The sequence below is a fragment of the Chamaea fasciata genome, unplaced genomic scaffold, assembly GCF_029207755.1.
Source record: "Chamaea fasciata isolate MVZ Bird 193981 ecotype frontalis unplaced genomic scaffold, bChaFas1.0.hap1 SCAF_6, whole genome shotgun sequence".
NCBI lineage: Eukaryota > Metazoa > Chordata > Aves > Passeriformes > Sylviidae > Chamaea > Chamaea fasciata.
In genome coordinates, this window is record NW_027094091.1 from 31,846,240 (window position 1) to 31,857,877 (window position 11,638).

The window sequence follows — 11,638 nt, forward strand, 5'->3', positions numbered from 1 at the left end:
AAAGTTCTTGGCATCTGCCACATCATGTAGGAGGAAAGCAGCGTCAGCAGAGAGTTTCTTGTGTAATCGACTGATATTTTTGGAGATATGTTTGGTTAATAAAATGTTTGCTTTGTCTGCTGATCAGACTGCCTCCTATACAGTAAAAATTGTCAGTTGTAGAAAAATGTCTTTAAGGCAGCTTTATTAAATGAAACCTTACAAAGGCATGAGAATAATTTACAAAGTCCAGATTTATATTACTTATAAGGAAAGGTTCTGGAGCAAATAGAAAGCAAACGATCTTTAATTAACATTGGCTTGTCAGAGGAAAATGATTCATGCATCAGCTGAGGGCAGGGGAAGGTTAAAAAAAAAGTGTGGAAAATATTATGAGCTAGAGGAGAACGTGTTTCAGATCCTGAATCACCTCTGCATAAACCATGTTGATAGCTGCTCTGTTTCTTGATGATTGTTCCAAATTCAGCAATCACTTGTCTTGAAATGATCTTGAATGATCCTAAAAATAGCTTGATACTGGAGATGCCAATTTTTCCAGTAATTTCCCTAAAATGTCAGCAGAATTACTGGCTATGAGAAACAATGCTCTATCTTCATCTGCATGGGAAGATGGTGTTTGTCTGCTGCAATACAGTGCTCTCCAAAAAAGCTTCCTGTCAATTCTGAGGTTTACAATGTGTCCTAGATACCTTTGAAGACAACCCCATTTATGGCTGACAGCTGCAGAGGCAGGAAAGTCTCATGTCCCCTAAGCTGGTAGTTCGGCCATTCAAAAAGGTGAACAGGGATCTCACCAGGTTCTTTACTAACAGAGCAGATTTTTCCAGGTAGTGAGGTAAACCAGAAACTTTTTAGGTAGCTTCAGGTTCTCTAGAAACTGGCTAAACCTGAGTCAAGCTGGTTTTGTCCTCTCGGTCTCCTGAAAACCTCTTTTCCCTGCTGCTGCATACATCTGTGCAGAAAGAAACCTGCTAGGACTTTTCCCCACTCTTATCAGAGTCATACTGATTCCTGGCAAAAGCCAGGAATCTGGAAAGACTTGATTTCCACTAAAATCAGCCCACAGCAATGCCTTTTGATACTAGACACAGAGGAATCTCTTAAGTATCATTAGGAGTGCCGCATTTGAAATGTGAAAATCCTGATCATCTCATATGGTCTGTTGCTCCAGGTGCATCAGTCAGCCTGCAGTAAGCGTGCTGTGAAAACAACCAGAAAGTCCATAAGAGGATGGTCCCAAATCTTTGAAAAGCTAATAAACAGCAGCTCAATGAAGCAACAGACTCTGCTGCTTGAGCACATCCCACACTGTTGTTTCTGTGGAGGCACTTGCAGATGTTTGGCATACAAGTCAAATTTACATGACTAACATACTATAGCATAGAAGCACAGAATATCCTGAGTTGGAAGGGACCCACAAGGATCATCAATCTCCTGATGTTGCACAGGACACTGCAAGAGATACACCAGGTGCCTCTTGAGAGGCACAGAGAGTGCTGGTCCAAACACTTCTTGAACTCTGTCAGGTTTTGTGCTGTGACCATGTCCCTGGGAAGCCTGTTCCAGTGCCCAGCTACCCTTTGGGTGAAGAAAGTTTTCCTCATATCCAACCTAAACCTCCCCTGATGCAGCATTAGGCCATTCACTTGGGTCCTGTCACTGGGCACCACAGAGAAGAGATCAGTGCCTGCCCCTCCTCTTTCCCTCATGAGGAAGATGAGACCACAATGAGGTCTCTCCTCAGTCTTCTCCAGGATGAACAGACCAAGTGACCTCAGCTGCTCCTCATACGACTTTCCCTCAAGGCCCTTCACCATGTTCCTTGCTCTCCCTTGGATGCTCTCTAATAGCTTTAATCATTCTTACATTGTGGTGCCCAAAACTGCCCCCAGCACTGGAAGTGAGGCTGCCCCAGTGCAGACCAGAGAGGGACATCCCCTTCCTTGCCCAGCTGGCAATGCTGTGCCTGGTGCACCCCAGGACATGGGTGGCCCTCCTGGCTGCCAGGGCACTGCTGGCTCATGTTCAACTTGCCATCAACCAGGACCCCTAGGTCCCTTTCCATGGCACTGCTTTCCAGCATTCTCATTCCCCAGTCTGTATGTTCAGGGTTTCCCTGTCCCAGGTGTAGAATCCAGCACTTTTCCTTGTTGAACTTCATGCACTTAGTGATTTCCCAGCTCTCTAAAAGGTTGAAGTCTTTCTGCAGGGCCTCTCTGCCTTTGAGGAGTCAACAGCTCCCCAATTTAGTATTGTCAGCAAATTTAGGCTATGTTTCAATCTTGTATTCAAGTTGTCTATGAAAATAGTGAAGAGAAATGGCCCTAAAAGGGAGCCCTGTGGAACCCCACTACTGACTGGTCACCAGCCAGAATATGTGCTGTCACTTAAAACCACACAGTGGAAGAAGAAAAATAATTAATCCCAGGGAACAACACCCTAGTAGCTTTCTCCAGTGTTATAACTGGCCTCTTCCCTTTGGAGATGGTGGTCTGCAGAGCCCCATCTTTCTTCAGGCAGTCATCAAATGGTCTTCCCTCTGCCCTGCTCCTGGTTGCCAGCATGCACCTCCTGGGAAGAGAAAACCCTATACATATTAGCAAGTGATAAAAATTGACTTTAATCCATGCACCTGAATTGTCACAAGTTATTCTATCTGTCTAGTTTGATAATGGGCAATCCCATGTGAAAGAACTCATGTGGGGACAGAGTCCTGTCACAGCAGATCTGACTTACAGGGCTGGGCTGGGTTGCACAAGGGAGGCCCAGGGAAGGTGCCAGCAGCCTTCCCCACTGCTCTGCTCAGCTAACTGAATAACAAGGGAGAAGGATGATGAAAGATAAAAATTAAAGCTGGGGGAGTAACTGGTGTTTAAACACTGAAAGTTTTTATCTGGTGTCTTCTGCCCAGGCCTGCGTAAAGCTGTTTGTATGCAAATGGTGAACTTGCCCGTGCTAACTGCTGCTAAGGTTCTCTTAGTACAAAGCCCCAATCTGAGGAAACTACCAAAACACTGCAGATCAGCAGGAAGGAAGTAGAGCATTTTATTAATGAGGCATCCAGGAGAATTTTGACAACGATTTTATCTTGATGGAGTAAATCGTGTTAAGCACCACTAACATATATGTAAGATACTCAGTGGCAGTTGGATAAGAATAAGAGGTAGACTGGGAGGAGAGAATATAAAGTTTCTCGTAAAGATTATTTTCCCAGAATTTTTCTGTCATCTTCCATTCCTTTTCTGTTCTCTCTTTTCTGCTTTGCAATCCCTTCCTCCACTATCCATCAGCTTATACATGGCCAGGATGTACACAGTCAGTCTTCTGCATATTGCTATTTCCTCTTACTAGTGTTTTTGTGGAGGTGGAAGCCACAGCCTCCCTCATTTGTGTTAGATCTGTGATCAAAAACCTACAGGAAACATGTATTTGCTTGACAATTTGGGATGAAGATTGTCCAAAGAGAATCTCATAGAAACAGGTTATTAATTCAGCACCTATACAGGTTGTTTTTACTTAGAGTATGTTATGCTGTATCTGTCTGAAAGAATTTGATTTGAAATTATTACAGGAAAAAGGGTGGCTGTCTTGCTAGGATGGTACTCAAGAGCAAATGTGCAGTGAAGAGCACTGGCAAGCAGCACACACAGCACTGCAAGAGATGCGTTTCGGTGCATTTGTTGTATAAAACACAAGCATCACTTGTGGCTTTAATCCTGTTCTGAATACTGCTAAACTAAATAGATTTACATAGAATCAGAAGGGGCATGTGAAGTGATGTTGATATGTTTACCTTTTTTGAGATATTTCTGTGGCATGCATCAGCAAATTGTTCTCATAACACTTCAAACTGGCTTGAAAGCTAGAAGTACTAATGAATCTGGAAGTGAAATTATGAGAGTGCAGGGCTTTTTTTTTTTTTAACCTCTATCTTTTTTAAAAGTATCTTTATTTAAAATGTCATATTAGTCAGATGAGATTGCTCTACAGGATGGGAAGAAGACTGTCAAGAAATATGTTGAAGAATTAATAGACTAATGAACACTTAGGGGCTGTTTGAATATTAATTTTAGATTACCACCAAGGTAAGAAATCTGAGCTGTCCTCTTGACCATCATGACAGGAATGGGGGACAGGAGAAGTTGATCAAGGATATATATGAGATGCTGGATGGACACAACAGTGCCTGATGGCACCTGGAACAGGATTGTTTAATTCCAACTTACAATTGTGCTATTTTTTATAAGGCAATGATTTCATCCACAGTTTTGTAAGTCCTTGCATTACAAGTTCAGTTACTTGGATCCTCACCTAACCTTGGCCTATAGATATTTTCCCATTTGTATGATAAACACAAATTATAGCTTTTCATTATACCATATGTGTAGACTACACTGACCAAGTCATTCTGCTACTGATGTCACCACTGGAGCCTTCAGAAACAGTTTCTGGTCTTCATTTCTGGTCTTCCTTTTTCTTTCCATGTGAGCTGGCCTTGCTACTGCTTGCATGTCTAACCATTCCTATTATGTCGTGGAGGAGGTCTTGGAAATCACCCTAGTCATGGCAATGTAAGTGTTTGTGGTATTATTATGTGATTAGTTTAGACTTTCTCCATTTGGTGGTGTGGCCGGGTGCCTCTCAGCTGTCTGCAGAGGAGTGCTGAGGCTCAGCAGCTGATACTGCAGGCACTGACTGCACAGTGCAGGGCAGTGAGCAGAAGGAGGAAAGGGGCTATGGCAACTGTCACTCTTGATCTTGGGTGTTCTCTTTCAGACGAAAACAAATTTTATTTCAGAGCTATTGGGCCTAAACTCCAAAGCAGTCCATGTGGAGCTATTGGAGTAATTCCATTAACACCAGAGGGCATTAAATTATGTCTCTGATGGCACTGGAAACTTCTATTTTCACTTGTTAACAGTTTCAGCCTACCTAATATTTTTCTTTTAAAGTTGTATGTTCATCTTGTTAGTTTTCTAAACATGGAGTTAAAACACTGAAATGTCAGTGTATTCTTTCTGTGGTAATGATACTACTGATTTTTGCACTGAATATTTTTTTCCATGAAAAATACAGCTTCATTTTTTTAAAGGCAGGTAATGTCTGAAGAAGTCTGTGGTTTTTCAGATACGTGTGGAATCAAAAGATTTAATTCACTCTGCTGTATTGCTTCTGAAATCAATGAATTTACATTAGTGATGAATTTGAGCAAACCTTTCCAGGCAGCTGTCAATCTGCTCTAGTCTCTAACCTCATCGTTAAAAAAAACTCTAAAATAGGTTTTGGAGATCTGTTTGGTTAAGAGAGAGAGAAATTTCTTATTATTCACAAATACTGAATACATAAAACAACACTTGAGCTGCAAAAATGTCTTGTAATGCTGATGTTCAAGCACAAGCAGTTACCAGATAGGTGCCAGGAGAAGAAAGATCTGTAAGGAAATGAAAAGCCCCAGAATGTATCCCATGCAGCAGGACATGGTGCAGGGAGCCCACTACTAGCAAATAGCAAAACCTATGCGAGTTCAGAAAAAGGAAAAGAAAAAAATGCAGCTTTCATTCATAGTTTTTATACAGACTCTCTTTACTGGAAGTTGGGACACACCTTCTTTTTCATTCAAAGCACTTTTTTATGTGCCACTGTTGTGTTATCAAAGTGATAAATTGTGGCCTCAAGCAAAACAGTTAAAGGGAGAAGGAGGATGACATTAAAAGAAAACCAGACTAATTTTCTTGATTTGATCTATTATACTAAGGCATAATCTTTCAAAGTTGCATTAGCAGTAATCTTTAAACATCCTGGGCAGAAAGCTCAGGGGGGCACTGTAGGGAATTTTCCAACCCTGGAAAAAGGGAGAAATAAATTGCTTAATAAACTATTCTCCATTTGTAATCCTTATTACATTTCACCCTAATCACTGAGTGTTAACAGCAGCGACTGTGATAGCAGAAGTCATACATTTTTTCAGATCAGACAGTTTTCCCTCTTTTTCTGAGAACTTCATTTTCCAGTACTATTTTGGGATTTTGGGGACCTTTATTTAGCAGTGCAAATTTTAGTTTCCAGAAGGGCAGAAGCAGATTTTGTAATAAACTTGCTGAAGGCAAGATGCTGGTATTCAGTATCAATGAGATGTGTCAAGAAGTTTAAGATTTTTAGAAATTTAAAGGGCCAGATAAGCTCAGGTACTTTAAGTATTTTGCTAAATAAGATTGTATTTAAGACTGCTTCTTTTCCTGTGGAATCTGTACTCTTCAATCAGTGTGAAACGTATGTCAGTGGAGGGCTTAACCCAATAAGCAAACAGTCAAATACTTAAATAAGCTCTTGCTAGGGGGGTGTTGTTTTCCTGTGGTTCTTGGAAAACAATATACATGAAAGGTGATACAATTTAACCTCTAAACATGCTGTGAAGATTGGTGAACAAACCAGGGCATCTCCCACAGACCGAGGAGAGCTCTTACAACAGATAAAGATTTGCTGCAGCAATACTAGGTTTAGATTAAACAGTGGATTTGATATTTTCTACTATTTGACCTAGTTTTATTGTCTTTTTGGTGGAAAGTAGTGTTTTCTCTTTCTGAACTTTTTGGTATTTATGAGTTGCATTTAGAAATGAGCCTTGAGCCTCACCCCAGGTATCCCACTGGAGAAATGGAGACCTGACCCTTCAGTTAATCACAGGGATGTCCTGTGCAATGCTTGAGATAACACACATCCCTCAAACCAGCACCCAGAGTTGAGGTACTTCTGTACCGTAGCCTGGTGGTTACTCTTTACTCTCACCAGGCACATTGGAGACAGTGGTTACCTTCCTTCTGCCACCAATGCACCCATGCCTGCTTTCCCTTGGGAGGCTTTTCCCACGTTTTTTCTTTTTTCTCTGTTGGGTATGTTTGCTTCTACAGCACCATCAATGTCATTTTCCAGATGAGAAATTTAATTGAGGTTTTGTAAGTTCTGCACAGTTGTCGTTCATCTTTTTCCAATGCAAGGAATTATCTTCCTGATGCCTTCAAATGGAACCTAGGTTAAATCTGAGGGTTCTTCTTTAGATCCATAATAAGGTCACAAAAATACTGGTCTGACTAGGACATTTGTCATTTTTCTTCAGGATGTGGTCCATGATACAGCTGCAGTTCACAATCCTTGAGAGACCAAACAGTGTGTATTTGACTTGGACTGACATGTCAGCTCGGCTCTGGATTTTGCCCTTCACCAGTCTTTCATTCTGCATGTTATACAATTTTGCAGTCTAAATCACAAATCATCCATTTGGGGATTAAAAAAGTCAACGTTTTTCAAAGGAGTAGGGGAAGAGGGAGACCCTTTCAGCAACAGCTTGGTATGATAAGAGCAGAGCAATGCTGACATGTTTCTTCTCTGGACATATTTAAGTCCCTGTGGATGTGATCCTGTGCAGCCTGCTCTGAGTGAACCTGCATTAGCAAAGGGGTTGGACTAAATGTTCTCTAGAGATCCCTCCTAAACGCAACCATTATGTGATTCTAAGACGAAGTATAGAAAAAAAACTTTGGCACTAGATATCTTTCCAGAGTATTTTGTGATTTCATGTGGACTTTGGCACTGCTGTCTTTCATGGCTCTGACTGACATGTGCTTTCATTTGCTGCTTCAGATTCTCATCTGTGCTCACAGTATCAGAGTACTGCCATAGGTCAGTGTGATGTCTGTGCCTTTCTTTGGCCAGCAAATTCTTTTTGCTTTGTCCCAGGTTAATTCTGAATCTCCCTGTACTATTTTGCTAGGCACTTCTTGTCCCAAATATGAATTATGTCTCTTGCTAGAGGTTCACCAAACTTCTTAGTCACAGATCTGCTTGCTGTTTCCCCTTTCTTTTTGTACTAGAAACTGCACTGCTTACATGTCTCAACTTTATGAGGCACCTTAGTCTTCATTGTTTTTTACGTTTCACATTTGACTCCATTTTCTTTGGTCAGCTGGAAGCTCCTTCAAAGTAGTTTTGAGCTGCCTGTTACTAGAAATTGGGCTGATTTCTGATTGTTTTCCTTTTTGCTGAGACTCAGGGCTTGTGGGTAAAACATGGGTTGCCTTCTCCAAGGTGATTCTCCTGGGTTCTCTTCCTGGGTTCAATATACACTAAGAGTTGTAACTCTGATGGAGGTCTGTGTCTTTTGGTGTCTGAGCTCTACCTGTGCAGCACTAGGACTAATTTCCCAGCAGTTTTATAAAAGTCTGTTTCCCTGCAAGCTTGGCCTGCTGTCACCTTCTCACTCTGCACATGGATATGATGGGCAGCTCAGTGAGGACTGGAGAAAAGACAAGAGGTGTGATGGCTTAACAGGAATTGAGCTATGGAGGAGGTGTGGCTGGACTGATGTATTTTGTTTGGTAACAAGGTGAGCTGACCAGCCCCTGAAAGACATTGATGGAAATGGTAAATGATGTTGGGTAGATGGAACCAGTATATGTTGTGGGGCAGCATATTTTATTCAGGAGGACCCCAAGGAGTAAAGCTGGATTATTTTGACAAGTCAATATTGAAAAATAGTATTGATATACCTACCAATCACACCTCCTTATTCTGTCTCTTTTATGCTTCCGATGTTTTTTTCCCTTTTGTGGGTGTGATAGGAAAGAGTACTAACCTAAAATGTAGTGTAAATGTAACATCTTAGAAACTACTTGAGGTGGGATGTCTGGAAGTATTGCCACTGAATTTTCTGACAGGTGTTTCTTTTGCATTATGCCTTTCAGATAGAGACTCCTTCGTAAGATAGGTGTGGTGAACTTCAGACCAGTTTGTTTGCTTGATTTGAAAGTAGCTTTTAAACTAGGGACTTAATCCTCTCCTCTTACTCAAGAAACTGTCGCTGAGACCAGGGTTTCAGCTGAATCACAGCCATGATTGAGTCTGTCTGCACTCTGTATTTTAGATAAAGTAGAAACATCTTAAGGTGAAATTTTTACTAATAAGTCTACAAATGTAATAAAGTATTTTAAAAACAAATGGGTATTTGTAAACCTTAAATGTGTGTAAGAAAAAAGTTATTTAAAAATGCCACCATGATATGGTGCTAAAACAGCTTTGGGGCACCTCTGCCTGGATACTCTCCTGCAAAAACGTGAATCTCTGTTTTATATGGAATGGCAGAATTGTGTACCAAGTTTTTACAAATAATGGAAGACAATCTTTACAAGCAGTAGGCATGTATGATGTATTTCAAAAGGATAATTGAGTTTAAATTGTATAAAGTGACACAAGGTGCGCAGCTTTCATCAGCAATGCATTGAGAACATTTTGTGACTTCGGAAAAAGGCTCTTAGAAGGAATTGAGTGGGACCAAAGAGTCACTTTGGCTGCCAGAGAGTTGTGCAGGGGCTCCTTCAGTCTTTGGCCAGGTTGTGCAAATCCAGTCTAATCTGATTAGTCTTTAGATATACTGGTCCGCCTATAAAACACGGTGTATATTTAATCATGTTTATGTGGGCTCTGGGCCAACAGCGAGAAGCATGGGTGAGTTAGCATGTTGAAATGCAAAGATGTGAATATTAATATGCAAGATCATTTATGTTTTTGCTTGAGTTTATCTCATTAAAAACTGTGCTCACTGTATTTTGGGAGACTGAAGGGTTTTTGTTTGTTGTTTGTTTGTTCTTTTTAATGTAGAATCACTTGATGGGCATACTGTGCTGGTTGTACAATTATTGTGAAAATGAGTATCACCTTTTGTAACCTCCTCCCTTCTTTATTAGGTTATCTCTTGCCACAATGACCCTCTCCCTAATGTATTCTAATTCTCTGTACCAATGGGAAGAGTTCAATCCTATTTTGTCCCCTCAGGGCACCTCAGCATATGTGAATGGTTAACTCTGATCTCAGATAACTGGTTGCATTCTTTCGGGAAGCCTAAGCCAGTGACATTTTTTTAACCTTTTACCTACTTAACTTTTCCCTAACAACTACAGTTCCCTCTGCTCTACCTACCTTGCATGCCCAGCAAAAGGCTCAGGTATTCGCAGCAAATGCATAACATATAATGCATTACACGTGCAAAGGACATATGCTAGTAACTTGCAAAATACTATAATTCTCCTCCATGTCATAGTCCAGTCTTTGCTGCTGAAGGAACTGCAGAGGTGGCCATTTTAAATAGTTTTGCAGTTGGAATTGTGCATGTTTCTCCAACATGCAGTGTCACAACAGGGTTGGCAAAGACAGCCTGAAAGCAAGCATGGGCCCAAATTGCTACAACAGGCTGATGAAATGCTGTGGAAAAAGCAGTGTTGCAAGTCAGGCAGAGGTGAGCAACAGGCACGGGGACTGGGAGTGTGGGGGGCCCAGACTCCAGGAAACCCAATCTGCTGAAGCCTCAGAAGGTGCAGAGGTCATACAGTCAGCCTCCGGTGTGGGAAGCTGCTTCTTGCCCAAGGGTCACCATGGTGCTGGTGACCCTGAAGAAGGAGCCCTGCTCAGCCTAGCTGTGCAGATGTAATGTGATCTACAAGGTCAGGATGCACCTTAGATGTCTTTTGCTGTTTGGTGTGTTTAAAATACAGCTTGCATCCATGCCAAGGTTCATGGATGTGACCTTGTTGGCTCATAGAAATTCTACAGGGGTTGATGGATGGTCATGGGAAGGGCACCTGGAATATCTTGGCTGCAGCACACAGAGATCATAGGGATGTGGCCATAGGGTTTGCAGGGATGTTCCCCAAGAAATCTGCCTGCACAACTCTGTGAAGAAACAGTTCTCGAGCAAATACCCCAAGGCTATGCTTTGATGGAGTGCCCTGCCACCAAGGTGTGCTTGGATGGGTGGAGGACCTGAAGAGGTAGAGGGACATTCAATTACCTGCAGTGTCGTTCTTGTGGCAATGCCATCAGGAATGTTCTTGGAAAATAACATAAAAATCTGACCTTTTTTATCAACGCTGTAAACCAGGGGAAGATAATGTACTATCCAGACTAAGGAAGTTGCTTGCAAACTACAGTTTTACTAATAACAATATTTGGGTTGGTAAGAATGGGAAAAAAAAGTGGAGACACAGAAGTAATTTTGGCTTCTTTTTTTCCCCCTTCTTCTTTTTTTCTTTTCCCCTCAAACATCCCACAAATCTCCACTTGTTCAGAAAAAAACCCCAAACAAATCTAAACAAATGTTCCTTTTTGTTTTCTGTTTTTTTTTAAATTAAATTTGGGTTGAAAGAACAATTTTAAATGACAGGCTGAACTTTTGTACTGAAAACGTCAAAAGGGAAAATAAAATGTAGTGGTGAGTAAATGGTGAGGTAGAAGCCTGAAGCTGTTGATATTGATATAAATTTATGACTAGTTTTGAGCTGCAGGGAAAAACACAGCGACCTACAGATCATGGGTTTGAAATCTCTGTGTACTGGGCCAGGGATTAAAACAATAACTGTTCAGACACAATTATTTTCAGCATGAAGCCTGTAATCTTCAAGGAATACTGCCATTCTGCTTATTCATCTTGAGATTTCTGTGCAGTGTCCTCCTTTTCCCCCACTCTGCCTGGGTTCCAATAAGACAGTTGAGTAAAATACTTGAAAACAAAATAGGAGGGAAATGCCTCCTTACATAAAGTTGTCAAGCATGGAAATGTTCTGCCATAGGTGTCTGAATTGTTGTTATTTAT